Source organism: Gouania willdenowi, chromosome 13 (assembly GCF_900634775.1).
Source record: "Gouania willdenowi chromosome 13, fGouWil2.1, whole genome shotgun sequence".
In the NCBI taxonomy this organism is placed as follows: domain Eukaryota; kingdom Metazoa; phylum Chordata; class Actinopteri; order Blenniiformes; family Gobiesocidae; genus Gouania; species Gouania willdenowi.
In genome coordinates, this window is record NC_041056.1 from 3,703,426 (window position 1) to 3,723,104 (window position 19,679).

Below are 19,679 nucleotides of genomic sequence, written 5' to 3' on the forward strand. Positions count from 1 at the left end.
AATTTGACAAAACATAATTCTTGCAAAATAAATAACCCTGATCATGATCAGCCATGTGTTGGAAAACAAGCCCTCGTCGACCTCTCTGTGTGTTGACATTTAACTAGAGACACTCCCTGGAGTCAAACAGAAGCACTTTTTTACTGGTTAGAAGAACAAAAAACAGGATGAGAACAGATGAAGTGATGTGGATAAAAGCGGTGGGTCACGAGTTAGAGAGCTGAAGTCACAGTACCGAGCCCACGGCCTGCAGATTTAATACAATCGTTCACAGCACGACCCTTTGAAGCCAAAGCTGGACTCGCCTCAGAAACCAAGTGAAGCTCACAGCACAAAGACCATGAAACAAAGCAGATCTCACAACATCATAGCTGAGAAAACACCAAATACCCACAGATAAAAACTGTTTTACAAAAGGGGTTTAAATGGGTTCAAAACAATGATTTAAACAATAAACACAAAAATGTTTCTAAGTTTTGTGGCATATTAATTGGCCATAATTTGTGTAAATGTTTGTGTATTCTTTGACTTTAGTTCTGAATGTATAACATTTATTTTCCTATTCCCTCCAGGAATTGCTTTCTAAAATTTGACAGATTAATATTGTCTACCCCCCACCCTAATAATAAAAAGGGATGTTGCCCCTCGTTAGAAACATGTTCAAACTAAGCTTCTCCCAATGAGCCTGGACGTGGATCAACAAACAGGATTTCCTTTAAACACCAGGAAGTGAGCACCAAAGGCAGCCAATGGGAAATGGAAAACAAAAGAACATTTGCTTATGAGAAAGCTTAAATGTCAGACAGGTATTAAATATTAATACGAGAGAGGGAAACATAATTTCCTATAAATGTTTTAAATCCAAAACTAGACATCATCAATTCAGGAATACAAAGTGTTTTCTGTCACAGGTGGAAATAAAAGAAAAACTCAAACCTGAGTGAAAATTATGAAATAAAAAAGTGGAAAGTGTGCATGTACTTAAAATTCCCTTTAATATAATACAAACACAACATTATCAGCATCCCTTATGGAAGAATCAGCTCTAAATGATCAGTGCAAACTGTATTTACTTTCCTCTCAGACACAGAAGATAGGAAATACTTCCTGTTGGTGAAATGCTGGTTCAGCATGTTCTATTAGTGCCAATGAGCAGCATTCAGTCTGAGAGCGTGACCTTTGACCTCTGCAGCAGGTGTGCATAGGTGAGGGGGGGGACACGCTCAGCACTGGAGCCCCACCAGTTGCCCATGTCTGCTGTAAGCGGTCAGTGCTGAGGACCATTGTAGCTACGGGACATAATTACAAAACTACATAGTTTCCCTCTCGGGCGAGGTTTTCTTCACCTGCTTTTTTTGAAAGCAGGACTGACCCTAAGAGAAATCTGATCCCCCCCCCGCCCCCCAAAAAAAAGGAAAAATTAACTCCATCAGCCCCACCCTCATAATCCACCACCGTCTAATGTTTCTGCCCTTTTCCTCCTTTAATAGTTTCCCTCTGTGTAGCCACATGTGTCTGCTCCCCCCATCCCCCTCTATATGCTGAGCTGAGGCGCTATAGGCCAAACCTGTCTGATTATGGCTCACCATTTTAACATCTAATCAGTAGCAGTACTTGTAATTGTAAATATATATAATTCAATTTCAACATGTAATTCCAAGTCCACATATCCATAATGTAATTTTGACTGTTTGCAATGATAATTATTGATATCTACAATGCTATTTTCACTAGTTAAACTATTAATTGTAGAAATCAACAGTTCAATTCTCACTAGTAAAAAAAAAAAATGGCCGCTGTAGAAATCAGAAACTTGATTACAACTAGTCAAAATATCCCATTGACATCCATTCAAATTCAATTTCAGATATTAATCAATTTCAGATAACTACAATTGCATTTTGACATGTTACAATTCCAAGGCTACATAACCAGAATATAATTTTGACTAGTTGCAATTGTAATTATTGATATCTACATTTGTTCTTACATTTCAGATATCATAAATTGTACTGTAGATATCTGAAATTAAATTCTAACTAGTCAGAATTAAATTACCAATATGTCAGTTTGGGATTGTAACTAGCAAGAATGTAATTTCAGATATCTACAATTGCATTTCAGATATATGAAATATAATTGTAATGAGTGAAAATCTCATTCTTACTAGTAACAACTTTTTTTCAGATATGTACAACTCCTTTTATAATTAGTCAGAATTACATTTTAGATATCAGAAAAGGGACTTGCCACTAAAGTTTCTTTTATTGAAGTAAGAAGTACCAAAATGAATAAATGAATAAAGAATAACATAAATTTTGTTGTACATGTTCAATCAGATGGACTCTGTTACACACACACGCACACACTGGAGGGCTGGTGGTCAGTTGGGCTGTGGGAACTCAGTCACAGCTTTTAGTGCTGACAGATCTCACACCGACTACTTAAACGCACACACACACACTAAACAATAAAGTTAGTGTGCTGATGTCTTCTACAGCTGACTCAGTTAATCCACACAACCAGAACAACACACCACTTTCTAAAACTTACAGCGATGGCAACTGTAGTTTGAAACAGCTGGATAGAGAGCGTGCACGTGGGACATTCGTCTGGTTTCAGCAGCACGCTGACCACTATCGTGACATCACACAGAGACACGAGAACGATGGGATTAAAACCCCTTAACAATTATAATAATAATGTTTCTGCTACTCCTGTGCCATTTCAACAGGACACTTTATGATAGATGTGTGCTTTTTATTTAACAAATAGACAATTGTCTAATAATCCAGTGGTTCTCACACTTTTTTGGGTGTTCCTCAGTTTGAACAAAGGTGAAACTTTCAAGCCGCACCTGCTCCCATTGTCCCCGAAATAATCCTGACAAATAACACCTTTTCAAATGTATTGAAGTAACAAGGAACAAGTAACATCATATTTCATAATATATCAAAAACTAAAATAAAGAGAAAAAAATTAAAAAATAAATAAATAAGGAAAAAAAGAGTAAATAGAAAGATAAAAGAAAAAAGGGGAAAAAGAGAGAAAAAAAGAGAAAAATTAAAGAAAAAAAAAGAAAAAGAGAAAAATATATAAAAAAAATAAACTAAATACCTGTATAAAAACAAATGTAAAAGTGCACTAGTCAAAAACACAGGAAACAACAAAACACTGTTGGCAATTCGTGACAAAACAGTTGAGAAAACAAAAAAGGAAATGATTTCTTTAAAAGGATCCTCCACGGTTTAAGTCCCAGTTTTAAAACGAATGTGGTGCAAAATCATGTGTTTTGATAGGCATAGATCTTCTAATAAGGACATTTCAAAGGTTTTAGGCCACATTTATAAAAACAGTGAAGGATCACTTTACTGTAAGTCACTTTAAACTATATGTTTAAAGTATAGTTAATAAAAGATGTGTCAAGTGTGTAGATTTTTTTTTATCTTATTGTTTTGTCTGCTCCAAAGACAATGACTCACTCTGACTCAGCAGATACTGACAGTAAGGCTGAAATTAACAGTTATTTAGAGTCATCATCAGGTCAGGCTGTTGTTAAATTCTGCATCTGTCTGCTAAAACCAACAAGGAGCTTTACTGGGAGAGAGCTGGAGATAAGAAGAGACTCCATCTGCACATCAAGTAAACTCAAGCTCAAAACACAGGATATAATCATGAAAGATAAATCAGGATTTAGGGTAGGTGACATCCAGATGAGCAACATAATAATAACAATAATAAACTTAAGATAAAAAAGAGAAATGGAAATGGAAAGTCACCACCATGACCATTAATTCAGAATAAGATGATGGCATCTACTAAAATAAGCCATAATAAGTCAAGTCAAGTCATTATGTCCATCAATTTAAGTAAACTTCACCAATTAAGAGCTGGACATTTGCACCAAAAGATTCCAGACATTGACCCTGAACAGGAAAAAGCATGTGTGACAATGAATGAATGAACACGTAAATATATAAAAAAATAATAATAAAAAATGCAAAAAAATCAAAATAAATACAAACAAATTATACATACATTCAAAAAAGGACTTGGCGAAGTATACACTTTTTTTAATCCCTATTGGCCAATTCCTTTTTAACTCTTCAGTTTATCTCATTTTATATTATTGCTAATATTATATATACATGAATACATGAATGAATGAACTTAAGAATTAAAAAAGTAAATAGAGACTGAATAGAGAAGAAAAATAAATGGAAACCGTGCATGATAACTTTTGTATTGCAGTCTGGTGATGTTCACACAAAGGACGACATCTGTTCACAACTTAAAATATAACCACATTCAACTCTCCAATGTTATTTCAATAAACTCACATGTTTAAACCAATTTTTTCACATTTCAAGAGATTTTATGAGTGCTTGAAGTGTTGAACTCAGAATAAGATGATCAAAAACCAATTTTTAGATGAAACTTTCTTTGTGAAACAGAAAGATTTGTGTTTAACAAATCCAAAATAATTCAATTGTCGGCGTAAACCTGGAAAAAAGCCTTTTGAATTTCTACTCCAACGGGCTCAGTGTATCAGAGAGCATTCAAACAAAGCTTTACAGTGTTGCAATCAATGAGCGCTGACCTCCACTGGCACAGTGTGGAATGTAGAAAACTCCGTGATAGAGACTGCAGAGAGAGAGCAAACAGCACATATCTGAACACACACAAACATGACCCAGTTTGACTTAACTACACCACTACATACTGCTAACTTCAACCAAATGGATCCCATCAACTGAATGATATTGATTTAAAACTGACATCACAAACACACACTAATCCAGCAGCCGTCCAGAGTTAGCTTGGACCAATTTGTGTGCCATTGACTTGGGCTGAACGATTTTGGAAAATAACCTACTTGGGATTCTTTTCCCTCAATATTGCTGCTGATATCTACAATTAATAGTTACTACTAGTGAAAATAAAATTGTAAATATTAATAATTATCATTGCAAATTGTCAAAATTGCATTATGGATATGTAGACGTGGAATTACAACATGGTGAAACTGAATTATAGATATCTACAACTACAAGCACTGCCACTGATTAGGGCTGAACGATTTTTGAAAATAAGCTACTTGCGATTTTTTTTCCCTCAATATTGTGATTGCGATTTAATATGCAATTATTTTTTCAAGGGCCTCATGTCATGTATTTTTCAATGAACACAAGCAATAATTCAATCTGTTTCATAATAAACAATTCCAGATTTATTTAAACTTTAAATAAATATAAAATATACATTTTAAAGCACAAATTACAATAATAAAGCAAACAAATCTGTGGCTTTACCTCTTCAACATATCTAAATAACTTCACGTTTCATGAAACATGTAAACATGTGGACTGCAATTCTTAAACACTCTGAACTTAACAGGACAGTCTAAAAACATATAAAATAAACAGATACAAAAAAAAAAAAATAATAAAGCTTATTAATATCCAGTCAGTAATATCACAACATACTAAACTATACTTTAACAAATTGGATGTTTTTTTTAGGTAAATTAAACTCCCAACCAACTTAAAATACACTATTCCTAAAAAAAATAATAAAAATCAAAAAACAAACTGCAGCCTTTGCAATAAAAAAAAATAGTTTTTTATGACATCGTGATAATATCGCAAATGCAATTAATCGTTCAGCCTTACCATAGACCCCAATAGTTTAAAAACTACACCTTTTTCCTATTCTGGTATGTGGCCCTGGAACTAAAATGAGTCTTTTTTTAAACTAAAATCTGTTCGAGGTGTAAACTTTACAACAAACTCTAAACTGAACTCAAATGAACTCATTTAAATTTAGCATTCATGAGAGAAGCTCTACATACAAGTCTGCTCCTCTGAGGCCCCAACTCACAACTTAGGGTGCTTTGCTTTCACACCGGTTGAGTCCCAGGCTCGGTCCGAATGGGCGGAGGACAGCGCATAATATTATCAGGACCAGAGCTTATTTGTGGTTTCCTGGAGACGATTTGATCCAATCAAAAAAAGAGCATCAAAATTTTTTCACTTTAATAAAAAAGTGTTCAAACGCAATTTTTTATTTTTTATTTCTTTTGGGGGGGGGGGTCACAAATAGTTTTTTGCATTAAAATATTTTTTTTGACTGAAATGTTTTTTTTTGATTGAAATGTTTTATTTACTGGACTTCACATAATAATACAGTCTAAATTAAAAAAAAAAAACTTTACTTAAATCCAAAATAAAAAAAAAAAAAGTGTTCAATGCAATTATTTGGGGCTCAATTTTTTTTTTTTTTTTTTACATTTGAAGTTCTTTGAACACTTTTTTCCTTTGGTTGAAAATATCTATTTATGATTGAACGAAACTTTTTTTTATAATTTAAATGATTTTTTTATTATTATTAAACAATAAAGACACAAATCTACCTCCATGCGTTTCCAGACACAGGCACGCTGACCGTGGTGTTGAATCATCACTGTTTCTGTCAGGTTATTTCGGTGGGAAAAGTGTCCCCAAAAATCCCAACCAAAATTTGGCAGATTATTGGGAGGATTAACGTACAAAAAGTAATTCAATCAAACAAGCTGGCCCTAAACACGGTGGAGTTTGAAGACATTTTAAAAGTCCTTCCCATCTATCAGAGATGATCCTCAGCTGTGGTGATTCAGATATAGAATGCAGATAGTTCCAGGAAAAGTTCTTAAATACAGGGAAATGTGCCTTTACAACACTTAAAGGATCTATTGAGTGGATTTCAAGCTTTGGAAGTCTAATCAGATACAAAAACATCATAAGATGATTGTGCTGTCATTGTAACATCAACAACTCAGGAGAACTAGCAGCCATCAGCAGTGAGTCAATGTGTTGTTCTCAGAGATAAATGTGACATCACTCCATCCTCTAAGCAGTGAGACAAATAATTATAGTGCACACGGCAAATACAGCAGATACGTGGCTGTGACTCAGAGTCCGAGATGGACAGAAGCAAAACCCTCCAATCACGGGCTGTGAAAAGGTAAACAATGATGACTAGTGTGTAGTGTCTCAGATTAAAATCACATGTTGTAATTATAATGATATGAGAAGAATTCAAAACAGGGAAATGGAAGGATAAGTCAAAAGTTTCCAAGTTTACACTTTTCTGTTTTATAGTTTTTCCTCATTTTGACGACTTTACAGGCTATTAAACTTCCAAAAATCACACCACACACGCTAAATAGGCTTCTTCGAGTTAACTTCTGTTATTAATTTAATGTTAATATGCTTCACATAACTTATGGAAGACAGGAGGGTTGCACTGAAACAAGATTAACGTACTTTGCGAGAAATTCAAGGATGTCTGTTTGCTACACTCAGCCACTCGTTTAAAGGTAAAAAAGAAGAAATACCACGTACATGTGTGATATGGTGCTGAGACGTGTAAATGAATATTTAGCCTGTTATAGAGCCATTTCCATTTCATTTTGCACAAAATTCACGCGCCGCGTGAGAATATGAAAGAGACCATGAGCAAAATTTGACATATTCCTCTGTCTGCTGCACTTGTTAGACATTTTAGTTACTCTTTTCACTGGAAAAATAGCGTGTAAATGTAGGATATTGTCCCAAAACATGCATGTGAGGCATTTTTGTCCCATTTTACATCAATTTTGTTTGTTTTTTAACTCAAATCAGTCCACCTTCTGCTGTCAGACTTGACAACAAACGAGACCCCCACTGACACACACACAAGAATAATTTGATTTATTTTACATATATTTACCTGTTATTGTATATATTTTTCATTGTTATTCATATTTTCTTTGTATATTTGTATGAAGTGCTACTATCCTTTATTCTTCTGCTGCTGTATAAACCACATTTCCTCAATGTGGAACAAATAAAGATCTATCATATCAATCGTATCCCATTTTAAAACGTCCATTCCGTGTTTTTCTAGGTCCTAAAAATTAAGTATTCATGGGTGGGAATGATACATTCTGATGAGGCCAAGAGATGAGCTCCTACTTCTGTTTTGGGACCAGATACCACAGCACACACATCAGACTTCTACTGTAGAAAAATGGTCCAAAGCTACGGTATATTAGTATGTTAAACTCTGATCCGTTTCACACAATCAGAATTCCATCATTCCTCATTATATGTAACACACATTTATCTTTTGTTGTACTTCAACTTTACAAATGCATGGAAGGTCCAGTAGAAAAATATTCAGTCACTGAAACTTTTGATCCGTCACTGTCAGAGTTACTCATCAGTCTATCTTTAAACGCCTTCAAATGGAGGGAGTTATTTTCAACTCACGATGACAGGAAATTAAGAGGACAAAACTTCCAGGATTGTTCATGTAGACACAAAAGGTTGTTGTTGTTTGGGCTTCAACCAAAGAAAATCTTATCCTTTTAAAATGCAATTTAAAAGTGAACCTTTTTACAGCACAGCATTTATTTTCCCATGCTTTATCTATAGTTTATACTGTTGCTGAACACAGTGTCTGCTCTAAAAAGCATTTTCAGATATCAGTAGGTGCCAAATACCAGCTTCACAGATTAATACAAGCATAATAATGCATGACTGTACATACAGCCGCCAAAGAGAACTGGTGCATAATTCAGGGCCTCAAACTTTCAACGGTCACGTAAAATGGACCTTGAAACACAAATGCCAATATTCTTATTATTTGAAGCCTCTATTTAAATTTATTATCGTTTTAACAAAATCAAGCAGGAATTGAAATTTGGCACTGAAACATGCATGTTTGGGGTAAATATCACACATTTACTAGCGTCACTGGTCAGAGTGCTGGAAAATATGACAGTTGGAGTTTAAGGTGATATGACGACTTTAAAGAGTAACTAAACCACAAACCCACTTTTTTCTGTTGAATACATACAGTATGTATTTGGGTATTTGGCTATGAAAGCTGAGAGGAGGGAGGAGGGTTTCCTCCAATCACAGCCCTCAGTGAGCATTGATTGACAGAAATGAGGAAATCCACTGTGTTCCATGTGCCATTTTTGACTCTGAGCCTCAATAAAGATCAGATTCTGCTCTAATGAGATGGTTCATCATGCTGTGTGTATTTACAGACACATCTACGCTATGTGTGTATTTACAGACACATCTACGCTATGTGTGTATTTACAGACACATCTATGCTATGTGTGTATTTACAGACACATCTACGCTAAGTGTGTATTTACAGACACATCTACGCTAAGTGTGTATTTACAGACACATCTACGCTATGTGTGTATTTACAGACACATCTACGCTATGTGTGTATGTACAGACACATCTACGCTGTGTGTATTTACAGACACATCTACGCTATGTGTGTATTTACAGACACATCTACGCTATGTGTGTATGTACAGACACATCTACGCTGTGTGTATTTACAGACACATCTACGCTATGTGTGTATTTACAGACACATCTACGCTATGTGTGTATTTACAGACACATCTACGCTATGTGTGTATTTACAGACACATCTACGCTATGTGTGTATTTACAGACATCTACGCTATGTGTGTATTTACAGACACATCTACGCTATGTGTGTATTTACAGACACATCTACGCTATGTGTGTATTTACAGACACATCTACGCTATGTGTGTATTTACAGACACATCTACGCTATGTGTGTATTTACAGACACATCTACGCTAAGTGTGTATTTACAGACACATCTACGCTAAGTGTGTATTTACAGACACATCTACGCTATGTGTGTATTTACAGACACATCTACGCTATGTGTGTATGTACAGACACATCTACGCTGTGTGTATTTACAGACACATCTACGCTATGTGTGTATTTACAGACACATCTACGCTATGTGTGTATGTACAGACACATCTACGCTGTGTGTATTTACAGACACATCTACGCTATGTGTGTATTTACAGACACATCTACGCTATGTGTGTATTTACAGAGACATCTACGCTATGTGTGTATTTACAGACATCTACGCTATGTGTGTATTTACAGACACATCTACGCTATGTGTGTATTTACAGACACATCTACGCTATGTGTGTATTTACAGACACATCTACGCTATGTGTGTATTTACAGACACATCTACGCTATGTGTGTATTTACAGACACATCTACGCTATGTGTGTATTTACAGACACATCTACGCTAAGTGTGTATTTACAGACACATCTACGCTATGTGTGTATTTACAGACACATCTACGCTATGTGTGTATTTACAGACACATCTACGCTATGTGTGCATTTACAGACACATCTACGCTATGTGTGTATTTACAGACACATCTACGCTATGTGTATTTACAGACACATCTACGCTATGTGTGTATTTACAGACACATCTATGCTATGTGTGTATTCTCCTCTGTCTCTGCTTGTGCGCTGACATGTGTTATCGTAACAATCAAAATATGTCCAAATCGATTTTTTTAATAATGTTTTTTTAACAAAAAAACAACATTTGATTGCGCTAACGTCTTCATGACATGCAAAACGCCCGGTCACATCAGTGAACGCACCGTCAGACCTTGTTACACTACCTCACTCCTCAATACATTTTCGCTGGAAGTTGATTATACCTTATTTTCATAAAACACACTGAGCAATTTAATGGATGTATGCCATTACTTTTTTTTTTTTTAAGAATTCATTAACTTAACAGAATCCGAATCTGTTGTAGAAGCAAACTTTTAACTTTTTTGAAAAATGTAATTCAACAGTTTGATAAACATAAACCACTTGATTTTTATATTTGTACTTGAATTACAGTTTGTTACTAATAACTTGTTCTTATATGTATTTGATAACATTCTGTACTTGGAAAGGTAAAATTTGTAATTACTGAAATTGCGATATATATCTTATTGTTTAGTATCGGGATATGCAAATCGTGTATCGTATTGTCAGATACATGGCAATGCTCACCCCTAGTATAACATGTGAAAGGAGAAGCGAGATGAGCCCAGTTTGAACATAAACTACAGGAAACATTATGTGTTGAATTGTTCAGATAATCTGTCTTATTTTGGTGAAAAATTTGCTTGTGTTCTCCATGTTGCACATTGATGACCTCCACAGATCATGTCCATCATGTGCTGACTTTGAATAAAAGAGTGTTTTAGCAGCAGCCTGTTTTTCCTGTTTGATTAGCTCCTCATCTTACACCTCAGCAGACAGTCAGAACGCTTCTTTACACTGAAGATGCTTCCCATGAACTCTCTGTGGGAGGCTGGTGTAAGCCACCTCATCCAGTTCATGTTCAGACGCAGGGTGTGGCTCCTGCTCCACAGCAGGTTGATGTTTCCTTGTGTTCAAACAGCTGGTTTTAGTTTAAACTCATTTCAAACAGGGACGTCTGGTTTGGCCAAAGCAGATTTTTGTACAGTGTGACGCGTGGGAAATAGTTGGATAACACTCTACTGTGGCAGCATCAACAGCACTATAACAACAACAAAAACATTTTTCAATGCCCGTCTTAATGCCCTGGGAGAATGTATTTAAATGTGAATAATAATAGGACTCATAAGACCAGTTATTTAGGAAAGGCAGACTTTGAAAGATTTTTGTTTTGATCTTGTGCTAAAGACAGAATGAAACAATACTTTTCAAGACGCACATAAAGACTACGGTTCTAACATTGAAGAACGACAATAAATTAGATAAAAGTCAAGGCAACAGAGCTGCTCAAACACTGACCACATTAAAACATGCTACCTAGTTATTCTGTGTGAGCACCATTGGTTCTGTGAAAGGACCTTTTATCGTTGTTTTGTTATTGTATTTGGCAATTTAAAACTGTTATCGTAGGAGGAGTTATTATTTTTCTTCTGCAACTCCATCGTCCTGTAACTCCTCCTAGGCTATTAATGCAGCACTAATGACACATATGTCATCTCATAGGGACAATGTCAAAGATGTGCAGTCAACATTTTTTGGAGCCAAAATGTCAAGGTCAGGTCAAAAAACAAAATTTTTCATATCTCTACAAATATTTATCATACAAGTTTGATGCTTACATTTTTAAAAAGCTCATCTCAAGTGGAGTATTTTATTTAATTGTACCAAAGCTGTACGACCTACCAGTAAAAAGATCAGTCGGGGTCAAAGTTCATGACGTCACAAAAAAAAAAAAATTTCTCCTACAACTTGGACACACATTGAGATACAGTGCTGAGACTGGTACCATTGAACAACATTTCCTTTCAAGGTGTGACATTGAATTTTGCTCAAGGTCATATTTAAGGTCATGGTCAGTCTTCTGTTTTTCCTGCATTATTACTTTCAATTTAATTAGTAAAAAGAACAACACAAAGAGACGTTACTCAACAACAAAATACACACAATAAAATGTCTTTCACATGAACAATTCTATATGCCAATTTTCTTAAATTGCCAAATACGTATTTGCCTTGCGAATACAGGTCTAGCCTAGTTTTTAAGTTATTTTTGTTAATTTTAATAGGCAGTAGGCCTGGGCAATATATCAAGATTTCTATTTTGCAAGAAACAGAAAATTACAATATTGCCTATAATGATATATTCTTATTTTATTGCTTATTTTGTATTTAAATACTAATTTCAGTTGTCACTGCGTTCTCTTCTTCTCAGAGCAGCATGAAAACCACGGTTAGATGGATTACTGAGTACGTCCTAATCCAGACCTTCCCCTAAACAAGCCACACTACAGAACTCACTCACACATGCTGTCCCTTCGAGGAGAACGAGACTAAAGTGGCACAAGCTGTGCAGCTGTTTTTTGCTAATAAATGTGCCCAGAATTGTCTTTCTGGTCAGACTTTATTGAGAATGTTTTGTTTGTTTTTTAAAGAAAAAAAAAAGAAAAGAAACAATATAAAATAAGACAAAAAAAAGGAAAACAAATGAATAAATAGTATAAAAAAGTCTATCTGAAAAAATGGCTAAAATTAAAACAACAGTGTTCACATTAATAGTTTGAACTGGTTTCTCACTTACCCATGTTGCCTCTGCCCTATAACTTATGACTGTATTGCTTTACTTTTTGTACTTTTTAAAAGCCTCCTGTGGACAGGTGTAGTAAATTAGCACTTGTGCTAATACATTCAAAACAATACATCTGGGTTACCAATGTAATTGTGATGTCTATGTCAAATAAAGGTAATCAAAATAAAAATATTTAGATTTATATCGTATATTGTCACTTTAAGAAAAAAAATGACAGTTTATATCGCCAAGCTCTAACATGCAGATCTATAAACCAGGGAAACGTCACGACTGTATTGGGCACAAATCAATAGATGCTCAAATGACTAATTTTCAGTTATGAACTACTTTATCTCATGAATACTATGAGAACTATAGGCAGTTGTATGTTTTCTACTTACTTTCGTTATTGAACAATCAAATGGAGTTCATAATACGTATAAAAATGTAATAATGGAAGATTTAACTCTCCTGTCCCTCAAAATTAATTCCTGCTACAAGAAGTTCTCGTACAACTGTTTTGTTTTTTTTTTAGTTGCTTTGGATGTTTTCTGAAAACTAACCCACCACAGTTGGCCTGGAAGCAGATTTAGCCCCAGAAGCTCAGTTTTCAGAAGCTCAAAGTGTTTTTTTGGGGACCACCGGACTGATGTTGTGCTTTTACTAATGGTTTTATTTAGCATGTATTTGACATAAATCATAAATTAGCATCGCAGACTGGACTTCAGCGTGGAAACCTTTTAATGGCCTCTGTCTGTGGTGAAAACGAGCCACTTTATTAAATATCACTAATCTTCAGACATCAGTTCCTGACCTGAACGAGACCTGATTTATTCTGACCCAAAATGACCAGTTTCTTTTTATGGGGAAATATAAAACACTATTTTTTAAAGGAAATGGTAGTTCATATTTAAACACTGAAGTGTAAATTCCTCTGTCATTATGAATCAAATCAAAACCACTTTGAAGTTCTCGGAGGCAAACGTTGCGTGATAAAATACAACAAGTCTGAACATGAGCTGAAACAACACAACACACTACTTTACTAGTCCAAGTTATTTTCACTGCTAGCCATGTATTGGTAAAGTGAAAATAAGCAAGTAATGATAGATGAAATAAAAAAGGATCCCTCTAGAAACGGGTCCAAATGTGTCTTGGCGGGTTTGGCAACTTGTAAAAATCTTTATAAAAATGTGTTTTTTTTTTGTTACATAAAATGGTTAACATACTGTGTTTATTGGTAATAGATAAACACATTTTTTGTTATATACATTTTCACTACAGGTACCCTTTAATGTCGTGATAATCGTTGAATAATCAAATCTTAGCATCCGTAATCGAATCGTGAAGTTCCTTAGATAGCACACCCCTAGAAAACAGACGGAAAAAAAGAAACGGAACCTGAAACAAAAATGTTAATATTGTAATTATTACTATTTTCTTATATGTTTTTTTTTTTTAAATAAAATTAAGAGGAAACAGCAATACAACAGGGATTATACCCTCACGTGCATGTTTTAGGAGGATATCACATTTACTCAATTTTCCACCATCAAATGGACACATTTACTACAAATAACAGCAGAGAAATATGAAACTAAAAACAGTAATTAACTCAATTAACTGTATTAATTAAGCATATTTGGCATGCTTTTGGGAAGTTAACTAGCCTGTAATGACATTTGATTATATTAGGGAAAGGAGATTTAACAGAAACAAAAAGGTAAAGGGTAAACACTGAAAAGGAATCTGGGAGATTTTGGGGAAAAATCAGAGCCTCTACTGTTAAATACTGAGTTTAGCATGAATAGGATTCCTCCTGTCGTTTCGGATATTCCGATTATTCCAAGGTAAATCATCAACTTCAAGGCTCTGTTTGCTTTAATTTCAGTAAGGCTGTCTTTATTAAAACCCCAAGTTTCACTGCCACTGTAATGCTTTCATTCTCCCGAGCTGTAACTTCCACTATCTCATGTAAAACTAGGGCTCATATCTTCAGTAGCATCGCCATGAACAAAAACATCTTTGTTTCCTGCAGCTGGAGACAGAAAAAATATGGAAAAACTGTGTGTTTGTTCTGCTTTCACCTAAAAGTTCACAAATTAAAACTCGACATCTGAGATTAAAAAAATCACAAATTTTTGAGTTTACTGGAGTCTCCCAGGCCAATAGAAACGCAATAATGGTGAGTATGTGTGAGAGAGAAACAGTTTGACCCTTAACTAAAATACACAGAATGACAAAAATACACAAAAGGACAACTAAAATATACAAAGCAAACACAAAAATACACAAATTGACAACAGAAATATGCAAAGCAACAAGAAAAAATACACAAAATGATCCGTAACATAAAAAGCAACAACCAAAATATACAAAATTACAACAAAATATACTAAGCAACATCAAAAAAACACAGAATAACAACAAAAATATACAAAGGAACAACAAAAATAGACAAAATAACAGCAAAAATATACAAAGCAACAACATAAATTAGTGATGCACCGAAATGGAAATTCTCTGCCGAAACCAAAACCAAAACATTGCAATTGTATAAATTATATGCTTCAAAGAATAAATCAATTAAAAATATGAAAATTCTGACATTCTAAAATGCACAATATAAAATAAACTAAAATGTTTAACTTGTCCCCACACATTCATTAAATAATATTGTGCAGGCCTATAACTGATTGGGCTGCTGAAAGAGTCAAATTAAATATGTTCTAGGTGAAGATCAGCTTCACAATTTAAAACTCAACATTTGAGATGAAAATCACAAATCTGTGAGTTTATTGAAGCCTCACGGGCCACTGGAAACACAATAATGGTGCGTATATGTGAGAGAGAAGCGATTTGACCCTTGTGCTCAGCTCTGGCATCCCAGGAATGTGTAATGTGCCCAGAAAATTTGTTGACATACTGGCTGCAGATGAAGGCCCCTGGCAACGCACGCCATCATTGATGAACAAGGGTTAACGGAGAGCATGGAGGAGCTCTCCTCAGGTTTCCACATGTGCTTTATTATCAGACACAGAGTCCATCTCATCCCTGACACACGGACAGACCGTCACAGCTGCACACACACGCAGACTCCTATTGGAACATATTATTCTTTAACAGACACGACAGAACCAGAACAGAAAGGCAAGCGTCTCTTTACAGTACAGACATAACTACTCAACACTGTCAGCTGTTGGTATTTGTGGCCAGTTTAATGTTGTGTAGTAAAAATGACTTCAAAAACAAACAAAACAGCAAAAATACACAGTATATATATATATACACATACATATATATTAATATAACTGCTTTAACAGGACAACAACAATACACAAATCCAATAATACAAAGGACTACTAATGAACGTATTAATAACAATAATTAATAAAACGAGAACAAAAATGACTCAAAAACACATGAAAAACTGGCAAAATGACCCACAACACACAAAGCAACAACAAAAATACACAAAAGTACTCACAATAGACAAAACCACTACAAAAAGACACAGAATGACAGTAAAAATATGCAAAGGAACAACAAAAATACACAAAATGACAACAAAAATATACAATGCAACAACAAAAAATACACAAGACAGTAAAAAAAAAAAAATGCAAAGGAACAACAAAAATATACAGAATTACCCATAACATAAAAAGCAACTATAAAAATACACAAAATGACAACAAAAATATACAAAGCAACAACAAAAATACACAGAATGACAGTAAAAAATTGCAACAATAACTAAAGAAAGTGACCCATAACATACAAAGCAACGATAAAAAAGACACAAAATGACAACAAAAAATATAAAAATAAACAACATAAATAATACACAAAAAATACACAGGACAGTAAAAAAAAAAATGCAAAGGAACAACAAAAATACACAGAATTACCCATAACATAAAAAGCAACTATAAAAATACACAAAATGACAGTAAAAATTTGCAACAATAACTAAAGAAAGTGACCCATAACATACAAAGCAACGATAAAAAATACACAAAATGACAACAAAAAATATACAAATAAACATAAATAATAATAATCAATAGATATATCTATATCAATCTAATGGAGTGGCAAACATTATGGTTTTAATGTCATTATTAGACCTCACTGTGTAGAGAATAAAGGACATTAAAGAATAATGTGTAAACAGAAAAGCCAGCTCAGCACACAGGTTGACATACTGAACTTCTCTCACCTGTTTTACCATCTCAAACAGGAAGTTGGCAGACAACAACCCATTATCCGATTCCACACAAAGATGTTATTTACGCTATGCGTCACAAAAAAAGTACAATAAAGAAGTTACTAGATCGGCTGCGTCTCTTTCATTTGTTTCTAAGCTGTTCGGGGAGTTTTGTCTGGTAAACAAACACAAAACACACGACATTGAACGGAAAAAAGGACATGTGGGAAGATGTCAAATGTAAACACGCGTTACACGCTATAAACAATTAGTCTTGTTGTTTTATTTGCCCCCATTTAAAGCGAACAAACACCAGTTGAAGGGAGACTGGTTTGGCTGTTTCAAACATGGGACAGTGTTTTGGATTTATTGGTTACCCAGCCAACTGGTGACAGGCTTCCGAGTGCGCTGCTAGCTACTTGTTAGCCGTCCACACAAAGTTGGCAAATAACCAAAATAATATACTCGTACTTTATAATTAGTCATAATATGGATTAATGGCTGTGGCCTTTTGTGTAGTTGAATAACTGAATGCGACACTGACCAGATGTGTTCATAGGTAATAGGTATCGGTTAGCAAGGAAGCCAGTAGATTCACAACACCAAGCGTCGGAGCTTCAAATAGCTAACATTAGCCGCCGTTAGCGACTAAACGGAGAAAGAAGACGCGCCACTAGCTCAGCAGCAGCCATAAACTGCGGGAAATAACAACCGGAATCGTTCACTTACCCTCGGTGTGTCCAGTAAAAGTTGTCCAGCTGCCGCCGCGCTGCGCTGGTCAGCTTTACGTTTTGGGTGAAATCGGGGGGCCGTCTAAGTTTGAGCAAACTGTACAACATTAGCCGAAGTCTTACTTTCCAGACGCCATGTTGAGTCAGAGCACCGAGTACATCCGGGAAACTTCAGGCGGGTACCATGGAAACCGAGTCCGCGCCTGAAAACCATTGCTAACGTTCTCATCGATTAATTCTCACAAATAGTGAAATAAAAATGGATTACATTATTAAAGTTTGTTCCGGACCAATTAAATGTGAATTAAAAGTTTTACATATAAAGCACGAGGGCGAGTTTGAATCATCAGGCAGTTCCTGTTTGGTCCGTGACTTTAAAAAAAAAAAAAAGTGTCACATTTGATGTAAGCACAGTGAAATTAAAGCGATATGTATTGTTAAAAAAAAACAAAAACAACTAGGAAATATAAAATAATAATAGTTTAAAAAAAAAAATCTAAGTCATAATTATGAGATACTAAGTTATTTCCATAAATATGCACGCATTTCAACCCTGTTTTGTTTTACTTGCCCCCCATATATATATATATATATATATATATATATATATATATATATATATATATATATATATATTTATATATATATATATATAATAATAATAATAATAATCATAATAATTAACATTTCCGATTATTATTATTATTTTTTACAATTCATTTATTTATTTTTGATTTTATTCAATTGTAGAATACTGTAGATAGTATGTTGAACATTAAAATTCATGTAATCAATCGGTTAATAATAAATGGGTCAGTTTTTCTCATATCTACTGTTGCTAACTATTGTTCTCTGAGTAACATCATTGATCAAACTTTTTCTAGCATTCCACTCGACAAAATAAGTAGTTATCATTTTTTTTTTATTATTCATGCTGATATCGGATCAATATCGATATCGGCAGATACGCAAGGCTGCAATATGGGTATCATATCGAAAATGAAAAAGTTGTGTCGGGACATCCCTATATATATATATATATATATATATATATATATATATATATATATATATATATACAAACATGTGGGGGAAAAAATTGTGATAATAATTCTAATATTTTGGAGATTATAGTTCTTAATTAATATATAAACGCAAATTAGAAATGAGAAACTACTTAGCTGTAATTATTTGTTGTAGCCTATCACTCAAACAAAATGATTGAACTCTTATTTCACTGTATATCTAAAATATACCATACTGGGAGAAACTACTTACAGTTACAGTGGCACCAAGTAGAAATGTTAATAACAAAGTAAAAAAAAACACTAACAAAAATACACGCTTATAAAGTAATAACAATTAGACAATTATTATATTAACATGACAATAAAATATACAATGTACAATAGTATGCAAGTATAATCAGCCGTCTACAAACTACACTGTACAATCCAAGAACACAGCAGTAATTAAATACTACGTATCAATTACAATAAATTATACAAATGAAATAAATTACAATTGCAATATACTAGATAATTACATTTTGTGCAGTAACAACAGAAGTATCCAATTGGGAAAGCTGGTTTCAACTATTTTAATCTTTGGAAAACATTTTTCCAAAACTATTAGGAAAACATTTACGACGGACTAGATTACTTTGAAGATTATCTAGATTCTATAGTATTGTAACCTAAATAAGGGTAAATTTGTTGAATGCTGCCCCCTGCTGCTCATTACGTGCTACTGTTGCTTAATGTTTTGTCTATTA

The 19,679-nt window shown here is 34.3% G+C and overlaps 1 protein-coding gene across 1 annotated transcript in view; it reads right to left on the reverse strand.

The window, feature by feature from the left end:
* pak4 (p21 protein (Cdc42/Rac)-activated kinase 4) overlaps positions 1-18,053 on the reverse strand; it is a 39,136-nt gene extending 21,083 nt beyond the window's left edge. Inside the window, exon 1 of the mRNA XM_028465632.1 lies at positions 17,904-18,053. The gene's annotated coding sequence lies outside the window, so the exon portion shown is untranslated. The remainder of the gene's footprint in view (positions 1-17,903) is intronic.
* Positions 18,054-19,679: the final 1,626 nt, after the last annotated feature.